The sequence below is a fragment of the Thamnophis sirtalis genome, unplaced genomic scaffold, assembly GCF_051295495.1.
Source record: "Thamnophis sirtalis isolate CommonGarterSnake01/CBP01778 unplaced genomic scaffold, rThaSir2_p1.2 scaffold_6, whole genome shotgun sequence".
Lineage (NCBI taxonomy): Eukaryota > Metazoa > Chordata > Lepidosauria > Squamata > Natricidae > Thamnophis > Thamnophis sirtalis.
This window is the reverse complement of record NW_028261386.1, coordinates 109,721,233-109,742,586: the sequence shown is the minus strand read 5'-3', so window position 1 is coordinate 109,742,586 and position 21,354 is coordinate 109,721,233. Positions and strand designations below refer to the sequence as shown.

General features: G+C 37.2%; 1 protein-coding gene across 3 annotated transcripts in view; it reads left to right on the top strand.

Moving 5' to 3' along the window:
• GRIK2 (glutamate ionotropic receptor kainate type subunit 2) overlaps positions 1-21,354 on the top strand; it is a 513,484-nt gene that overhangs the window by 193,278 nt on the left and 298,852 nt on the right. The window lies entirely within an intron of this gene.

Below are 21,354 nucleotides of genomic sequence, written 5' to 3'. Positions count from 1 at the left end.
GCTACAAAAAGATTGCATGGATTGACTCAAAGGACAGCATGAAAAATAGCAACAATGGTGCATTAGAATATCTGCAAGAAATATTGTTCGCCAGCAAGCAAGAACTCTGTGAGAGAAATGGGGAGTTTAAAAATGTGATCAATAAACAAATTAAATAGATTAAGTAATGTAAAAGGAAGATGTTACCATGCTCTAGAACTTTAGAATTCAAACAGACAAGCATTTGCCACATAGATTCCAGCCCTAACAATTGTTGATAAGAAAGACAAAAAATTTAGATATTGGAAGATGCAGAATAGAAGAGAAAGAACTGGAGAAAAATCACAAAATACTATTACCTGCAAGCAGAAGATGAAGACCACGTTAAAAGAAAGCAAAGATAGCACTAATACTAATAGGTATCTTGGGTGAAACACCAAACAAATGGAGTACCACTTGAATACCATTGGCATTGACAAATTCACCATCAGTCAATTGCAAAAGGCAGCTTTATTTGGAACTTTATATCTTAGAGAAGGACATATTAATAGAATCAAATAACGTGACTTTCCCAAGACTCTACAAATGGGCAAAAAATAACAAATCCAGATCTAAAAATCAGGTTGACTATGCAAGTAGCCATAATAATAATAATCAAGTGAAACACATTTGCTTAGTGCAATTATGACTTTTATCAGCATGGACCTTTTTCTTATATAGTAGACCATGGTAAGTGCCAAGATTGTCATCAAAATCAGGACAGTGGCTGATTGAGTTAATTTAGTTTTTATCCTGATAATGGGCTTCCCATTGGCAGAAATGTGAAGAAGCTCTTTATTCGGAGTTGGATGTGAAGATCTATTGATCCCAGTTAGATTGGTTCTCATGTTTGCTTGTTTCTATTGATATTTTCATGTTTCTGCTTTTTGCTGCTTGCTATAAATTATTTTGATGTAATGTCAATATAGTTGGAGCTTGGCATACTTTGAATTGAGAACTTCAATTCCTAAGAAAAAGAGGCTAAATGTCTTCCGAGCTTCTCTCCCACTGGCACCTTTCAAGGGCCAAGTGTGACTTTGCTGCTTTATATAACAACTACAAAACTGAAAATAAAAAGCATAGAACTCCGAACCAACATAAGTCAATACATTTTACCATTCTAAACTGAGAAAGGGGAAAGAGAGCTCAGAAATCCTGCAGGAGCATATATCATTTCAGACATATTAAAGTATGTTTCATATCTACATTGCAGAAAAATATGGCTCTGTTTTGACATACCGAAAAGTATAAAATATAACTTAGTCACTGACCTTTTCCTTCTCTCTCCGTTTATAAATTTTAATAACATATTTTTTATTCTATACTTTGTCAGTGCAAAATATTTATTGGAACTTTTAACTGTCAGCTAGGCATGAAATGCTCCTGATATTAGAGATAAAGTAGCTTTCTTTAAAGGGAACAAATGCATTTAACTCTGGGCTCGTGAAATGCAAGGCAATGAGGTAGATGGATTCTTGCATCAGGTAATTTACACATTGGGCACAGAGTGTACCACAGCATGCTGTCAGATTCAGTTTTATTTCACTTTGGAAAATGTTCAATATTTAGTAAGGTGAAAGTTTGAGCTTACTGCCTAAACTACCAAGTGCTGTTTTGCTTCTGAGAGGCTGCTGTAAAATCTATGGGGCCCATTGTCCCTAGATCACTTGTTGCCATTAAAGCATTATTTGCTAAAGATCTGCTTCGTCTATCCATCAAAATCTAGTGAAAATGTGGGTGTTTTTCATGCATATTTAATGCTTTTGGAAAAAAAAAACATGTATAACAATGTCTAATAACAACTTTGTCCTTGTCCTTCTCCTCCTCCTTGTCCTTTTACTTCTTCTCGTCTTCCTTCCTTGAGTCATGATTTCAAACAATAATACTTTATAGAACTAAAAGGATATAAGACTGTCAAATTACCAGCTTGAATATTTAGTTAATTTATGCAGGGATTTCTATAAAAGGGGGAAAACCTTTTGTTTTCTGCCTGTTACTTAAAATAATAGGACACTTTGGGATAAATGTAATTGAAAAAAGGTATTGGTCATAATGAATTTATATTCAAGATACTACATAATCAGTCAAACATAGTTCTTAGAGCATAGTAGAGCCAAGGTGGTGCAGTGGTTAAATGCAGCACTGCAGGCTACTTCAGCTGACTGCAGTTCTGCAGTTCGGCTGTTCAAATCTCACCGGCTCAGGGTTGACTCAGCCTTCCATCCTTCCGAGGTGGGTAAAATGAGGACCCGGATTGTTGTTGGGGGCAATATGCTGACTCTGGTTTCTCTTCAGATCGTATAAATCTTTCGCCTTGACTCTGTAAACCGCTTAGAGAGGGCTGAAAGCCCTATGAAGCGGTATATAAGTCTAACTGCTATTGCTATTGCTATTCTTTCAAACTGAGGATTCGTTTTGATATACTTTGGGGTAAATGGGCATAATTTCATTTATTATAATGTATTAGCAGAATAGAATTATAAAATAAAAAAGGAGCATTTTATTAAGCTAGATGGATACATCTATTTCACAAAATAACCTTGAATAAGGAAGTACAGTTTCTATTTAGTTTAAGCATGTTAATCTGGAAGCAAAAACTGTATCCAGTAAAAAGAAACTTCTTATATATTAAAGGACTGTGCCTACAGAATGGGGACTACTCCTTTGAACCCCGTTGCTAAACAATGCTTCTTGCAAACAGAAGGTTTGCACTTTGACTAAGCTTTGGGTACCTCAACATATTGGAACATAATGGATGGTTTATTAGCACTGCTTGTAATTTATCATATCAATTTTCAGCTTACACGCTACTTTGGTAAAAACATATCCAAATCTGTATTTCCCAGGATAATATAATGGCAAAATAAAGTAAAAAAATAAAAAGTCATTGTTTGGAAATAATACACAGTTGAGGAAGATTAAATATTACATTCAAATTCACTAGCTCTTTCTAATATATAGAAATGACCACCATGCAAAAGGGTGAGCTCCTGTTATTTGCCCCACATCTGCCCGCTAGATGCTGCCCTCTGAGCCATCATTCCTATCTATCTATCTATCTATCTATCTATCTATCTATCTATCTATCTATCTATCTATCTATCTATCTATCTATCTATCTATCTATCTATCTATCTATCTATCTATCTATCTATCTATCTATCTACCTACCTACCTACCTACCTACCTACCTACCTACCTACCTACCTACCTACCTACCTACCTACCTACCTACCTACCTACCTATCTATCTATCTATCTATCTATCTATCTATCTATCTATCTATCTATGCCCTAGTTTGCAGTACAATGTTACCGGAGAAGAAGACTAGTGGCATAAAATCCATGGGACTCCTTCTCCTTCTCCTTCTCTGTCTCTCTGTCTCTGTCTGTCTCTCTTTTCCTCCATTTCCTTCTTCTTCCCTCACTCCCCCCCCTCTCCATCCATGCATCCATGCATCCATGCATCCATGCATCCATTTATACATATGTTCCTCACTTATTGACTGCCACATTTAGTCTATAAAACAAAGGAAAGCAGAAATACTATCACACTTTGCTGTTTGATTTAGAGGCTGCTTCACTTAATGACCAAGTTACTAGTCCTAATTATGGTCACTAAAATGAGGATTACTGGTATCTGTGTAGATAGATAGATACATGGATGGATGGATAGCTAGATAGCTAGCTAGCTAGATACATAGATACTCTCATTTTCTATTTAGCATTTGTAGAAGTGTTATGTGACCTTGGGCTTTTGTGTTGAGGCGATTTAGCTCTCACTGCAGGCTTTTTATATGATAGAGGAGAAAATATTGTTCTGGTCCTTAATAGTTTATCACTACTATCAAATGCCCTTAGTATGTTTGTTCAGAGTGTAGCATCTTCCCCCAAAAATGCATTATTTAGATTCAGGTTAATCCGCTTTCAACATAGATGCATTTTTCATAAACAGCCTAACCATTAAGATGTTTAGCAGTTGATATTTAATCATTATGCAGTAATAACTACTAATATGATAATTAGGTTCTAATTACTACTCCTCTTGGGGCAAAGTGTGAAAATCTCTCTTGGGGGTATAAAACATGTATATGCCTCTAATGTAAAGCATTTGCTTGTGAAGTTTCATGGCTACATAGAATGAAAGTGCGATTTTGTACACCAGAGATGACTTACACCAGAAATATTTAAAATAATTCTGACATGGCACAACACTGAACACAATATTGTTCCATAGTTTAGAAGTTGCTAAAAAAGACGATGCGATGGCTCAGAGGCTAAAACTCTGAGCTTGTCGATCAGAAAGGTTGGCAGTTCAGTGGTTTGAATCCCTAGTGCGGTGTAACGGAGTGAGCTCCCGTTACTTGTCCAAGCTTCTGTCAACCTAGCAGTTCGAAAGTTGGTTGTTTTCTTGCAAATATTAAGTATATCCTAGTGTTGGTGGGAGTGTACTTGGTGGTTGTTTGTTTGGGCTGTTGTTTACTATTAGCTTGTTTGTCTGAATTGGTAGTTCCTTAATTGGGGTATTGTATACTGCTTGATTGTTGGTCTAGTATTAATCTTGGTATTAATGTCTGCTTGACTGATTTCAAGGGCGGATTTGGCCTTTTTGTTTCCTTTTTGGCTTTTGATTGTCTCTCTATGTGTCTGTTGATGGCTGATTTATCTGCCCCATTAGATTGTCTATATAAAAAGCACAAGCCATGAATACCAACACTAGCTTTATTGTAAGCTTATACTATAGCAGTGCTATAACAGAATCTTGCAAGTCTGAAACCCTTTCCCCACTCTTTACTTTCACTTTCCTGAAAACTAGGGAGGGTGGGCTGAGATACCTTATGCATGTTGATTGTCTAATCTGTGGCTGTCTCTTCTATCACCTAAGGTCATTTTCACATTACACACCATTACTGTTCCTGATTAACTTTTTGTTTATTTGAAATGATGCTATCTATTGTTACGAGCAGTCTTCTTTCCTTTGTCTTGCTTTTTAGAACGTGGAAATGCTTTAAAGAAAAACCTATGAACTTCTACCTGCTAAAAGCTTACTTTTAGGCCCTAATGACTGTCTTGAAGTACAAAGATGTAAATCATAAATCAGCTCTGGTTTCATATAGTTTGCAGAATTTTGTACAAAGAAAAAAGAATTCTATTCCTCCAACATTGAAAAACTTCACTTAGAGGAAGTGAGAAAATACTCATCTATGGTGATACTTTCCTTGGGATATAATTTATAACAAGAAACACTCACATGCCAGATTTAAGCATACTGATTTAGAAATAAGTTCTTTTGAAGTCAAGGTTAAAGTTCTTAGGGTTCAACTGTGATGATCTTTTAAACATGAAGCAAGACATGAGGTCATTCCAAATTGGCAAAAATCCTGTCATTTACTCTGTAGGCCTTAACCCTGGGGAAATGTTACATTAGAATTGACAAAGGCTATGTTTACTTATTGTGTGAAGTCAAGCTTATTTTAACTATGATTCTTACGTATGCCATAGCTGAACCATCACATTAAACTATGCTTTCGAAACTGAGGTTGACATGTAGCATAATCAAGCAATCAGCTTTATTGTTTAACTTAGTATATTAATTCACCCCTCATATTAAGCAGGAAAAATCAACTTATTTTGAAATAGGAACAGACTAACATGGTTAAATTAATCTGAAATACTTTTGAGATCCAGCTTCAAAAATGAGTATATTTTCTTATTAAAAAGTATCCTTCAGCTCTGCTGAATTATTAGGCTAGTTTACAAAAGTCGTATAATTTTATAATTTTTAATCAGCTCTTAAAAACATGAAAAAGGCCATGATTAATGCTATGCAGACACCAATAATCATTTGAGTGAGCAAGGTTTGCCAAAGCTCATAAAATAACAGAACCATTGGTTTAGAAGGGGGCATTTTAAGCAACTGAATCTGATATTCTGCTTTGTGAAGGAATCCAGATTAAATCATTTATGACAGTTGACTAATCAGCTGCAATATTTATGCATTGGATTCCTGAGTAAGTGACATTGTATTTGTCTTTATTACATATCAAATCCCATTCATCCTATTTCTGTAATTCTGTAATTATCCATCCAATAAGCCATTAAATTCTGGGAGAACCAGTAAGTCTTCATAGTTAACTGCTTTTCCATTAAGGCAGGTAGGCAATAACACCAGGGGAAGAAAATAAAAATAGTAATGCGTCCAGTTCCTGCCAATCATCATTCTTCCCTTATTTCCCTCTTTCCCCCATATTTGTCCAAATAAGCAGAAGATAAGCTTTTGGCTAGAACACTGAACATCAGTTTACATCTACCAACCCAGACCTCCTTATTCATGTTCATAGCCATATTCATGTTCTTGTTTGTTCAATCCTTCATTCATTATTTTGGGACTTTATGATATCACAGAAAAACAATAACATAATTAAAAGTCAGAAACAAAGAAAATTAAAATGCAAACTGCAAAAACAAATCTCAGATAGGAAATAAAAAGCAAATAGTACAGGTGATGTTATGAAAAGGCCTTTTAAACAAGAAGTTTTACTTTGAATAACTTCCTAATCACTAAATGAATGAATAAGTAGTTACCAGGGAAGGAAACAATCTCCTTTTTCATTGAACAGCCCATTCTATAATATTGAGTTCAAATTACTTTCCTTAATCTCACTAACTAGAATTAGGTGATTCCCACTTAAGAGTCTTCTGGCATTGAATGATGCTCCATGCATACCGGTGTGAAAGGAGTGATCTCCAAGTCCCTTCTAGCCCTATGATTCTGCAATTGTACTTATATTTGTTGACCATGAATGGAATTCTCTTTGCAATCCCAGATTTCACTGCAAATATTAGTTCCATTCAAGTTAAAAAAAATAGATGTAGATGTTTCTCCCAGACCTTGATTCTTAACATGTAAGGGTCTGATGAATATGCAAAAGGAACAAAACTTGCTTAACATGCCTAGCGTCAGGCACAAGAAACCAGAACCAGGAGTAGAGTTCAAAGCACTAAAGGTTTATTTCATGCTACCTATACATATGAATCTGATCTACTAACCATTAAGCCAAATTAGCATAGATAAGGGTAAATGGAATTGACCCAAGGAAGCAGGGCTTAAGTCTCTTGTGGGAATGTGATGACTTCAAACTGATGATGTGTTTGACCCTGCTTTCGGGCTCCATGGTTATATCTAGCTCTTTCTCTCATACATGTTTAGAACATTTATTCTGGAATTCATGATACTTAAACATTTCGATAGAGTAAAAAATGTGATTAAATGAAATTTTTAAAAAATTGTATTGCTGAAGATTAACCTCTGTGGAGAATTGTAATCTAATACATTTTTGTCAACAATTGATTTTTGAGAAAAACAGAATACAGATGCTATAGGTGTAATCTAGCAGGATCGTTCTTAGGCTTATGTTGGTTTTAGCAGATCCATATAATACAGGCTGTCCTTGATTTACAACAGTTCGATTAGTGACCATTAGAAGTTACAATAATACTGAAAGAAGTGACTTACGACCCTTTTTCATACTTATAACCATTGCAGTATCTCCATAGTCCCATGATCAAAATTCGGATACTTGGCAACTGACTCATGTTTATGATGCTTGCAGCATCCTGATGCGATGCAATCCCCTTTTGCAACCTTCTGACAGGCAAAGTCAGTGGGGAAGCCAGATTCACTTAACAACCATGCTACTAACTTAATGACAGCAGTGATTCACTTAACAACTTTGGCAAGAAAGGATGTTAAATGGAGCAAAAGTCACTTAATAACTATCTCGCTTAGCAACAGAAATTTGGGGCTTATTTATATAGGTCGTAAGTCAAGGAGTATCTGTAGGTAGGTATATCAGAGGGGGGTTCCTATTGGTTCAGATTGGGTCAAATGAATAGGTAGTAACTCAACTGCAACCGCCCCTGAATCGGTTGTATCAGCAGTGCCTGAAATGCGTCCCTAAGCGAACCAGCAGTAAAAGAATCTGGAACCCACCCCTGATGTACATGTGTATATATTTAAATAATATCAATTGGCTAGATATCTGTAAAAGGGATGAGTAATTAGTTGTATTACATCCTGGTCTATAAGAGGTTTCTTGCTAAAACTGTACTATCTAAATTCCCCTAATTGTACCAGGTGAAAGTTATTTATCTGCCACACGTTCAGAGGTTCACTTTTATGCAGACCTTGCTGCATCCAGATTTTTGCCTGTTTGCCTTTTATAAGTGTGGGTTAATATTATTCCCATTTGCATGAATGTAAATACCACTTTGTGGCTGCATAACAAAAAGCCTGATTAGCATGAAAGAATCCTCTAGTGGGCAGGGAATTGGGTACTTAGAGAAATAGTCTATCCATGAAAACGTAGCCAGCTAACCTTTTGCAAACATATCAAACACCATTATGGTTTGGGGGGGAAAAAAGGGAGGGGGAACCTGCCAAGTTAAGTGGTTCAAGAGAGTCTGCTTTGAAATGCACTTTTTACTACTGATGGGTAAAATGCTGTGCTGACAGCGAAGTCTGATGCTTAAGGACTCCCCAACCGATCATAATGGGTTCATAATGGACGAGTAATCAAAACCCCGTTTTCTGTGTAAGCATTAATGACTCTGCCTAACCAACATCTGCAGCAAGAACTTTGAAGTGCTATAGGCAGGTAGCTGCAATGTTTTGTTTATTTTTTTATTTTTTGATAAAATGTCCTGATCATTTTGCTCATGCTTTTAAAACCCAAAGAGAAGTAGACTTCTGGTTTACTAGAATCTGCTTTTAAAAATATCCGCATTGAATTTGCTACCAAGTAAAACTGACAAGTCTCTCCCAGCAGATGTGTCTTTGCCCTGCAGTCAAGTGCTTACCTCAAGGCAAGTTCTGTCATACTGAGTCCTTCCCCAAATCATTGCTCACTCCCACAGTGGATTAACAGTACAGTTGTTCAGACTTTAAATATTATTTGGAAAAAGGATCTCAACAGAAGAGTGAGCATACTATTTCTATTATTAGCAATAGCAATAGCATTTAGACTTATATAGGACTTTCAGCCCTCTCTAAGTGGTTTACAGAGTCAGCATATTGCCCCCAACAACAATCTGGGTCCTCATTTTACCCACCTCGGAAGGATGGAAGGCTGAGTCAACCCTGAGCCAGTGAGATTTGAACAGCCAAACTGCAGAACTGCAGTCAGCTGAAGTAGCCTGCAGTGCTGCATTTACTCACTGCCCCACCTCGGCTCTTATTCATTAAAGTCAGTTCCCGCAACCCACAGTGCTCTACACTGGACTCCCCTTAAAGGCCATGTGGAAATTACAGCTGATCAGCTGGAATTACAGCTGATCCAACAGCATGTGCAGTTTTGGATAACCCACAATTCACCCATGTTATATTGATGTGTAATAAGTTGCACTGGGTTCTAGTAGTTTTCCAGGTCCAAGTCAAAGGCGGGTCATCACCATTCAAGCTCTAAAGATCATTGGCCTAGGTTTTTTTGGACTGCCTTTCCCTGAGTGTATCTGCCTGTTACTCTAGATCTGATAAAGTGAGCATACTCTAGGTCCATGATGGCGAACCTATGGCATGTGAGCCATCACCCCAGTTCAGCTCTGCCATGCATGCATTTGCGGCTCCCCCGGCCAGCTGATCTTTGGGTCTGTTATGCATGCACAGGGGCTGCACATGTGTGCAGGGTGTAAGTGGGGGGTTGTTTGTGCATGTGCAAGGGGCAGATTGGGTGTATGCATGGGAGCATACATTGCATTTTGGGGGTTTACATGTGCTTTGGGCACTTGGTTCGGAAAAGGTTAGCCATCAGTGCTCTAGGTCCTTTCTCAATGATGCCATTTAGATAGACAGTATCTTCTTGTTAATGGACCCTGCACTTTCAAATACCCTATCTCTGAAATCCAGCAAGTTCCTATCCTTCTGAAAAGCTTTGAAAACCTGCCTTTTCCCACACACACTGGGTAATATAAAGCTAGAACCCAATACAGTTCTGTGGGGATGTTTTGTGGTTGTTGATGCTGTGAGTTTCTTTGTTCTTTTAAAACATACTTTACTGATTTTATTATTTTTAGCTGTGAGCCTCTCCTCCCCCAAGTTATATTGCATCAGATGGCTGGCTATATAAATCTTTATAAAGTAAAATAAAGCATGCGCAATGAGTTTCAGAATTCTGTTTTTTAAATTCTGTAAGAACAATGCTGTGTTAATAAACCAAGTCAGTGAAGCATCACATCTTTACTATGATTTGTAGAGCACCCATTTTTTCCAGATCATATGACAATGTAAAAAAAAAAAAAAAGGTATGCTTTAATGAGGAGCAGAAGTGTCTGAAGTATTTCTTTCAAATAATTTCTGAAGCATGTATAATTGCCTTAATAATTCTATATGGTGTTGCCATAGAATGTCATTTTCAGTTGAGATTGTGACCAATACTGTTAACCTCTTGTGAGTTTTGGTGTTTTATAAAAAATATAAACTGGTCAATAAAATAATCTTCAATTTTCCAGTTGGGAAAAGATTTTTACTAATCTTTGTTTCTAATAGAAATAGATTTAATCAAAATCTCAAATATAAATCTGAATTCCACGTAAAACAATTAGATCAACCAATTTGTGTATTCCCTTGATATATGGACCAAGTCCCAGAATTCTCAAGCCCATAGGAACATTGCTGAGAATTCTGGGAATAGAGGCTCATAATATTTGGAGTGGGATCAGACTGGGAAAACTGGTTTGTACAGATAGTTTCATTTTAAATTATGAGTTAGGAGGTTTGATTATTTTGGTGTTGTTGGGGATGCTGCTACTATTCTCATAGGTACCGTATTTTAAGTATAAGATGCACCGAAGTATAAGACGTACCAAGGTTTTGCAGAGGCAAATATTTTTAAAAAGTTTTTGCACTCTGCAGAACTCCCCAAAATGGCCCATTTTTCGTGAAAACGGACCAGGTTTTTTTTTTCAAACAAATGATATGAATAGCCTTTAGGAAGCTTGTAGAATGCTCCTGGGGGTGGGGCAAAAATGAGCAAAATATGGCCCATTTTTTGCAAAAACAGGCCCAATTTTTGTCAAAAAAAGGCATGCACAGCCTTTAGGAGGCTTATAGTGTGCTCCTGGGGACTGGGGGGGGAATTGACCAAAACATGGCCCATTTTTCACTCATTTCTGCCCTCCCCAGCCCCCAGGAACACTCTGCAAGGCTCCTAAAGGCTATATACGGCCATTTTGGTGATGGGGGAGGGGTTTCAGGAGCCAAAAATGCTGTATTCAATGTATAAGATGCACCCAGATATTCAGCCTCTTTTTTGAGGGAAAAAGGGTGCGTCTTATACTCTGAAAAATACAGTAGTCTTTGTTTAATGTCTGCTTATATTTATGACTGTTCATATTTACAGTGGTGCTGAACAAGTGGTATTTCTGACTGGATCTCATAGTTGTGGCAATCAGAGCATCCTGTGGTTATGTAATTGTGATCTGCTTGGTTACTGATTCACCATTACAACATTTAAGTGTCACATTATCACCATTTGTGATCTTCACCGCTGGCTTCCAACAAGCAAAGTCAAATCAGAAGAAGACTGCAAATCGCAACTACATGATGTTATGCTTAACTGCAGTGCATGATTTGCTTAATCAGAAACATGCCAGAAGTGCAGCTAAATATAATGGTCATGTGGAATTGCACTTTAGCATTGTATTGCTTACTGAGGAAAATTCCTATCCTAATTACAAAAGTTAACGGAGGACTTCCTGTATTATTATTAATTTGGTACAAAGAAAATGATAGAAAAATGGGATGGTTATCACTGAAATAAAACATGCTTCCCCAGCATAAAACTGAATGGGCAATATGAATGAAAATGAAATTTGTTTATAAACATCATTTTCCCCATAATTAAAGCAAACAAATCAGGATTAAATGTTCATGGTCATTTTCATGTGTATTGATGTTTCTCTTTCTGCTGCTAGCCATAAACCGGCAGATATCTCTATCTATCTATAGATAAAATTGTCTGGTTGCCTCAATATAGTCTCCGGAACTTTGATTATTTAAGATTTAATCTTCAATTTGATTCACAGTCTGGGACTTATAAAAACTTAAAAGTTCAAGTCCTATCTGAAGACCTAAGAACTGTTAAGGTATTATAGTTTGCAAAATGTAAAGATGTATGTAGGTATGATTTTACTGAAATGATGCCCGCTTGAGTAATCTCTCTCACTGTTGTTTATCCTAATGGGCATTAGGACAGTGGGGAGGAAATGACAAAGCAACCATCACATCACATCACAACACAAACTTCACCTCATTTGTATTTGTGTTCTCACAATGTAGCAATTGTGTAAGGAATGGGCTTAAATTATATAATGGCATGTGGCAATGACCTTGTGTGATGGGCTAGGAGGAGAGATGCTGCTTAGGGAATTATCAGAAGATAGAGTGGAGAGCCTGCAGCTGTGTAAGGAGCAGGGGCAGAAATTCAGAATGGAACCTCTCTAACTAATCAAGAGATGGTGGGAGATTTGTATTTTCAGACATTCAAGATTCTACTAATGTAACATTACAATAAAGTAGAATTAGCTCATTTGGTCAGGTTTCCTGCTTTGTCTGCCTGAGTAAACTAACAAATGATATCTGTTGGGATGTCATTTTGGTGAAATCTCTACTTGATGTGGACACACACATTTATACCAGTTTCTTAAATATCAACTTGTATTACTGCATGGCTGACAAATATAAAAACAAAGTAAAATATATAAAAGCATAAAGTAAAGCTGATCGTTCAACCAATAGCAGCAGATAAATATATACTACAACTGTGGCTCTATTCTCTAACTCACAATCCATCAAACTGAGCAGTAAACAAAAAAAAAAACACTAAAAAGGAACTAAGAGGGTAACTTATTTTGAATAATATAAGTAACCCCAGTGATGATTCCTCTTTTCCTATTCCTGGTAGTCACGGACCATTAACCTCCTGGGTGAAGAAAAAGTTGAATTATAAAAGTTAGCAGTGCTGAATATCTGCACTAGTATTTTCTATGTTTCTTTCCCTCAATAATCCATCAAGCAGTAAAATTCCTCCACCCTTTGGTATTCTTCAACCCATAGATATTAGTCTTGTTTAGATTACGAGTAATGTTCAGAAATGTTTATGGTCTAATTCCAGTTTGCCCTGAGGCCGCTTTATATTGCTTGGGGATTTTTAATATGGTGAAAGTTATATTTCATTTGAAATTATGGTTGCAATATATTTGCACTTGCTCAGTGGAAGAATGTAGTTTTGCCTTCCAACCCCAGGCTTCAATCTTGTAGACAAATATACAGGAAAATAGTGTTAGTAATTTTGTTTCTTCTTTTTCTTTCCTTTTTTAAAGAGTGAAACGATGGCTTGCTAAAAATAGTTTCACCAGAGGGACAGATTGCTTTGGTATACACATTTAGTATAATATTCACCTAATAAAATCACCAGCACATATTTTTTTCAAAGCTTATGAAAATCACTATCTATCAGATCTAAGATATATGCAAGAGGGATGAGTTTTAATTTTCAGGTAGCTGGAAGTCCCCTCCTCCTTTTTATCTCTATATATAGTATATATAAGTGAAATTTGGCATGTATGTTCTTCCTGGCTTATAGGTGCTTGCTAAGAAAGAATTTTTAGAAATGACCATCAGTATTTCTTATGTTGTTATTAACACACTCTGATTCTAAGGAGTTAGATGTTCTACTCCCCCTCCCTGCCTGAAAAGAATTCTATTCCAACTGCCACGTGAGTGTGGGCAGCGTCTGACAAATCTGGCCTGTTGGCTGGGAGTTTAGACATTCTACTCCCACTCCCCACCTGAAAAATGCTCTGATGCTAAGATGTTAGGCTGAGGGAGAGAAGAGGATAAGATAGGAGAGGCCTCTGCTGGGCAAGCCTGATGGAGAGAAGGGGATAGGAGAGGATAAATGGGTCCAGCCTAAGGAAGAGAAGCGGGATAGGAGAGGAGAGGCTTCTGTGGGGCAAGCCTGAGAGAGAGAAGGGGAGAGGAGACGCCAATTGTAACTACTCATTAATTTTCAAGCTGTAAGTGTTGATTTATCAAGCCTGATCACATAGTTTTGTAGAAGAGCAGGGGTATCCGGCTAGTATTTTATAAAATCAAATTATTTACTGTTCAGGTCTCCGGGGTAAAGGATGGTCATAACCAAATAAAAGGTAATCCTCATTTCATGATCACAATTGAGTCCCCAATTTCTGTTGCTAAGCAAGACAGTTGTTAAGTGAGTTTTACCTCATTTTATTACCTTTCTTTACACAATTGTTAAGTGAATAACTACAGTGGTTAAGTTAGTAACATGGTTGTAAAGTGCGAATGGCTTCCCCATTGACTCTGGATGACAGAAAGTTGCAAAAGGTGATCACATGACCCTGGGACACACTGTCTTAAAGAAGAGTCAATTGCTAAGCATCTGAATTTTGGTCATGTGACCAAGGGGATGCTGCAACAGTCGTAATGTGAAAAACAATCATGTGTTAATTTTTTTCAGCTTTGAACAGTCTCTTAAAAATGATTTTAAGTTGAGAACTACCTGTATATCAGTCTCTTCTTTCCCGAAACATAAAGTATTTTTCCATGAAACTTTCTTTGGATCAGTCGATAACTTACAGTAGATCAACAGAGGGAAAACTGACCTATCCAAATCTGAGATACTTATGGAGAATGCTTATTTAGTTTTTCAGTACGTTCTAAGAAACACAAATGATGTTTGTGCATTTGTCAACTTACATTTTAATATTGTTCTTGAACTCATTTCACTGATAAGTTACCACCATATTCCAGGGGAAGAAAATAATGTTGTGTTGGAATATTTTATTCATTACCAAGTTTGTTCTGAGCTGGGTTGACATGCACCAAGCACTGACATGAAATTAAATTCTTTATTCTTCATCTAGGATAGGTTAAATTAGGTGGGCAGCCGCAATGACCTCTTCCTCCATCCAGCTCATATTAAATACATTGCAATCAGCCTCTCTTACATTATACCAATCACTTAACCCAGTGATCCCCAACATTTTGGGCAACTGAGACTGATTCCATGGAGAAGGCTTTTTTCAATGGACCAAAGGGGGTGTGGTTTCGTGAGCTGTCCGCACCCTGCGGCGGGGGCTTCACTTGTTTGTGCAGCCTGGTGCTAATCCACAGATCAGGGGTTGTGGACCTCTGACTTCAGCAGTCACTTATGTCCAGTGGTGGGATTCAAATTTTTTTACTACTGGTTCTGTGGGTGTGGCTGGCTTGGTGGGTGTGGCTTGGTGGGCGTAGCAGGGGAAGGATGCTGTAAAATCTCCATTCCCACCCCACACCAGAAGGATACTGCAAAATCCCCATTCCCTCCCAATCAGCTGGGACTCGGGAGGCAGAGAATAGTTGGAGGTGGGACCAGTCAGAGGTGGTATTTACTGGTTGTCCAAACTACTCAAAATTTCCACTACCGGTTCTCCATAACTGGTCAGAGCCTGCTGAATACCATCTCTGCTAATGTCCCTCCTGATGTCATCCCATGTAAGGAACTTCCTTCTTTCCTTGCCAGGGCCTCTAACTTTTATGAAAATATATTTGTCTAAGAAGACAAAAGAGCCGAGGTGGTGCAGTGGTTAGGGTGCAGTACTGCAGGCCACTTCAGCTGAATGTTATCTGCAGTTCAGCGGTTCAAATCTCACCGGCTCAAGGTTGACTCAGCCTTCCATCCTTCCGAGGTGGGTGAAATGAGGACCCAGACTGTGCGGGCAATTTGCTGACTCAATTTGCTAAAAATCTGTAAACTGCTTAGAAATGGCTGAAAGCCCTATGAAGCGGTATATAAGTCCAATAAATAAATAAATAAATAAATAAATAAATGAATGAATGAATGAATGAATGAATGAATGAATGAATGAATGAATGAATAAATAAATAAGTAGTTAGCCTTGGAATTTATCCCTTGTGTCACTTCCCTAGCTAAACTACTTTCAATGTCTGTGAAAAATGAAATGTAAGAAGGCCAACAAAACTTAAAGATAACAAAGGGAGCTACGAACCTTAACAAAGCTGAAAATCTCAAATACTGTAAAATATTCAAAAACTATATTATATACTATATAAAATACTCTAACAGTAAAATGTGATCACTGATTAGTTCTTCGCCTCTTGTCAGAAATATTGTCTGTATTTCATTGGATCTCTGTGACTGAACACTGTTTAAGTGGAGACTCTATGAATTGGTTTACTAATGTTTTCTTCTGAACCAAATGATGCGCCTCTAATACAATACACAAACTCTCACATGCATTGAATGCTTACCTTGGCACCCTCTTTTAATGAATACCTGTTTTTTCAGCCTCCTCTGATTGCATAGTGATTTGCATAGTTTAATTAGGTGTGTTGAAAGTGACAATTAAAGTCACAGTAACAACAAAAACAGCGGACAATAGCTGCCGCAATGGGATATGGGTAACATTTTTTAAAATATCCTATAATACAAAGCATAGACATTATAAGGTATAAAAAACATGACTGGTCAGCTCTACTTGAAATCTTTTCCGCTAACAACAGCTGCCACTGCAAGGATCCATCAAGAAGAGGGTGAAATTTCACCCTCCGGTTAGGAATAAATCTTCTGTCTCTAGAAACATGACTGCTGTCTTTGAAGAAAAAGATAAACTGTTTAAAAATAATAAACCAAATGACCTAAATAGAAATGAGCAATACTTGCAGATGTCCAAAATGCAGTGTAAAAATATTTAAGTAGCAATTAACATCTGGAGCAAAATAGTGAGAAAGAGAAAGAAATGGGGGCTATTAGAATGCTTTTTCTTATTAGTTTTTAAATCTTTTTTGTTTTTGTTTTGTATATGTGTGTGTGTGTGTGTGTGTGTACGTGTACGTATACATACATATATATACATATACAGTATATGTGTGTGTGTTTATGTGTGTGTATATATATGTATATGTATATGTGTGTGTGTGCATATACATATACACACACACACAGATATACATACATACATACATACATACATACATACATACATACATATATATATATATATATATATATATATGTACGTCTTGGCGTATTCAAGTCTTTTCCCATGTAAGATTGAGAGTATCTTGGCGATGTTTCGATGAGGTCCCACTCACCATTTTCAAGCTGGTGCCTTCAGCTTCGTGCTTGTGTAAGCAAAGCTTGATTGGAGCTGTCATCTTTCTATAAATATTGGTGTGTGTGTGTGTGTGTGGAGTGCTGGCTTTGTTGCTGTTTCTGCCTTTTACAGCACCTTAAAGCAACAGGACATGAAATTGATTTTGAAAGAACCAAATTAATCTCCAAAACTGAACACTTCAACAAGAGAATAATTATGGAAGTCATCGAAACAGAGAAACACCCCTACAACATGAATAAATGTGAAAATACCTCCCGCCTACCAGACATCTGGAAACTTGCCCTAGCCAACAAACTAGTCCCAGCCACAAAAACCAACACTGGACCCAGAACAACACAGGACGTAACCACCAATTACCCTCACCTGACTCAAACCCAAACCCATCCCATAGACCAAATGCAACCACCATCCAGAAGCAAACCACGGTGGCATCACCAACTGCTGCACCCCACCCCGACCTCCAAACAAAGCAAACTGACACATGCCATGAACACATGGGCAGACTGCAAACTCGGAGTTTGGGATGTTATACCTCAGCCATCTGCTCAGGACATTACATCACAGAACTCAGGAGGTTACAACCCAAAGGCTTAGGATGTTACAACACAGCCAACCACCCAGGAGGTTGCAGCACAGGACTCAAGATATCACTACAATGTGGATGTCATCACGCAGCTCATTACCCAGGTCATTACAAAACAAAAGAACAATAGGCACACAGCCACACAGGACGTTACGAAACAGCCGACTAATCTGCAAACATCAACTCCATCAACTAATCAAGATGTTACAACACAGCCAACCAATCTGCCTACAGCAACAAAGCCAGCACTCCACACACACGCACCAATATTTATAGAAAGATGGCAGCTCCAATTACGCTTTGCTTCACAAGCACAAAGCCGAAGGGACCACCCTGAAGATGGCGAGTGAGACCTTGTCGAAAAGTCGCCAAGATACTCTCAATCTTACACGGGAAAAGACCCAAATACCCAAAGACATGCATACCTGTACCCGTGAAAATCTACAAAAAAAAACCCACACAGACACACACAGACACACAAACACAGACACAGACACACACATACACACACACAGACACACACACACACACACATATATATGTGTGTGTATGTGTGTGTGTGTGTATAAAATCTCCACCTCAACCTTCACTCTAGCAACATTGTGGAAGGTGTTGCTAAAGTTAGACAGGATGTTTAATTCTGACTCTGCCTCATTTTTATGATAAGTGATATGATTAGATTAATATGTTTTTCAAGTTTGAGGACTAGCAATCAACTACTAGATGTTATTCCCTACCCATATTCAGAGATATTTTGAAATCAGTGAATTACTGTCATTTATGAAATTGTAATTCAGCTCATTTAATTAAACTCATTATGTTGCAATTGACATGAAATGGCCTTCTGCCATGTTTTAAAAGGTGCAATTTCTCAAAAATTATTAAACAATCCTTCAGCCATTTCAGCAAAATCCCATCCAGAACTCAAATGATATTTTAATCAGGTCCTTTCAGCCATCTCTGTCAATTTCTGTTTCATTTGGGTGTTGGCAGTAAGTTGTGGTAGGTAGATTTGTAGTTACTGTTTGTTTTCCAGCTCAAAATGATGTAAATCAGAATTGCATTTAACATGTGCCTGCAAAACATGGAAATCTAAGATGGGATGGATTGGTCCCTCTGACTCTTGATTCTAGCAGCTTTCCCCTTAATCAGTATTACTTCTGAGGAGAGCATCTTTGGTGAACACTGCCACCAGCTACGTTTTCCCGGTGAAGTCCTCTCTAGTACCAAGTTACTAAGAAAAATGTCTATGGAGATTCTCAGTCATCTAGGTCATGGTTAACCCAAAGGTGCTTTTTGAAGAAGCAACTGGATTTATAATCCTTGCAGACAGCTGGTCATTTGCATTCTTTTAGAGCATTGTTGAAACCACTTGGAGGTTTATTTGTGACCTCTTGGTGACCTGAGTAATGCAAATGGGTGTGGAGCTTTCTTGGAACTGTTGAAAGGACTATGTTGTAGACTGGGGAGAAATGATGTCATATCCCTCCCTCTCTGTTGAGAGAGGGCTGTGCAGTACACATTAATGAAGACAGAAGCCTTAAGATTGAAGTTTACAGAAACCCTCCACACACAGATCAATGTTTACAATTTGATTCTCACCACTGACTGGAGCACAAAATGGGACTTATCAGAAGCCTACACCACTGACCTGAAGGCTGGTCTATTAGCAAAGATGGAAAAGAAAAACAGCTGAAACTTATCAAGAAAGTTCTCAGAACATGTGGCTATCCCAAAATAGGTTTTCTAGGAGCCTAAAAACAAGTTCAAGGATAGTATGCATCTATGAGGCTGCAAATTTCCCACTTATATGTATATTACTACATCATAAATCCCTGGCGCAAGATCCTTGGAGCAGTTTTATTGGTAACACAGCTGCATTAATGTTATGCATGAACGTTAACATCTACATGTATAATTCTTGAATGCAGAGAAACATGCAGTCTAAAACAGAAAAAGTATGTGCAAAGCTAACACTGAAATTGAATTAAAGTTTGCCAGTTTTAGATAAAGGGATCACTTTAGTGAGCTAAGTGCCAGTTTTGTGGGTGTTAATTTTCAAAATTGGTAGTGGAAATCAAATATCTCCCACATCTAACTCTTCACAGCTGTTAGACAAAACAATAAAATAAAATAAACCCCAAATCTCAAAGGTTTGTAAATGTGTTTTATATTGGAAACTTTATTGCTTCCTTTCTTATTGGGGATCTATGCTGACAACTTACTTAGTATATTAATAAGGCTATTATAAATAAGAAAAAATACTGTATGTCTGTAAGAGAATTCATCATATTTGGATTCATCAATTAGTTAATTTTTAGAAGGAAATATGTGGTAGATTGGGGGGCTTAGAAGTATCTTTCCTCCCCATATATTTGTATTATTTGTATTTTTTTTAAATCCATTAAAGTAACTCAAGAATAGATTATACCATCAGTAGAATCAAGAAGTATCTCTTTATATGATTTGTACTGTTTTAGATTGTAGACAAGGGACTGCAGTGTGAATTCCCTTTCTAAAATATTCTTCTGACAATTAGAAAGCATTTTAAAAAGCAAGATTCCACCTGGTTGAGAGATATTCAAGAATATCATCAGCAGCCTACAGGTGTCTTCATCTGATTTTTTTTTAAAAAAAGAGGCTTGGTTCCTTCTGTTAGAAATGTGCTCTAGCTCTTGATCTCCTGAATTAAGCAAAGTTTGTATGGACTAGTAGACGTTCTGAGAATCCTTTCTTGAATTATTCACCCCTGATTAGGCTGTATCTTATGATGACATTATATTCTTCTGCTATTCAGCTGTCTTTTTTGTTGCATAATTGGTTTTTCTTTGTGGAGAATGTAATTGGTTGTGTCTGCAGCATAAGTTGTAATTATCATTCTTAGAACAGAATAATGATTATTTTGAAGTTTTTCTATCTAGATATTTAGCATCTTGTCCTAATTCTTGAAACACAGTGAGATCTTAATCAATTCCATCTTAAGTGGTTAAACTTTTATTTTTATCAGCTTACAATGCTATTTGCAGCTTTGATGACACAGAAGTTATCAGAGGAACTTATGAAACATTCATCTTTGCTTCTACATCTTGATATTATTTGGTTGTATTATTCCAAATTGCTTCAAGTTTGCAGCTTTGATGTAAATAAGAAGGTTCTGAATACAACATGCAATCCTGTTTTTAAAACGCCTGTGAAGTTTTCTTGTTGTTCAGAATTTATCTAATGAAGTGAAACAGTGAGATATTCGGCATGGATAAAAGAAAGTACATCCTTAATCCTTGAAATCTGATGGTACAAGTTATAAGGATGGATCTTAACTTAAGCAGTTCAAAAAAGAGTTAGAGAAGATAATGTAATCATCTGTCTCTGAATACTAATTGCTGGATGATATGGGCAGGAGAAAAGTCTTGTACTCATTACTTGTTTATGGACTTTTCACAGATATCTGCCTAGCTTTTCTAAGGATGGAAGGATTGCTAAGAGGATTGTTCTGATCTTGTACAAATTTTCTTATCTTCGAAAAGATAATGCAGATATCAAATGAGTAATCTTTAATC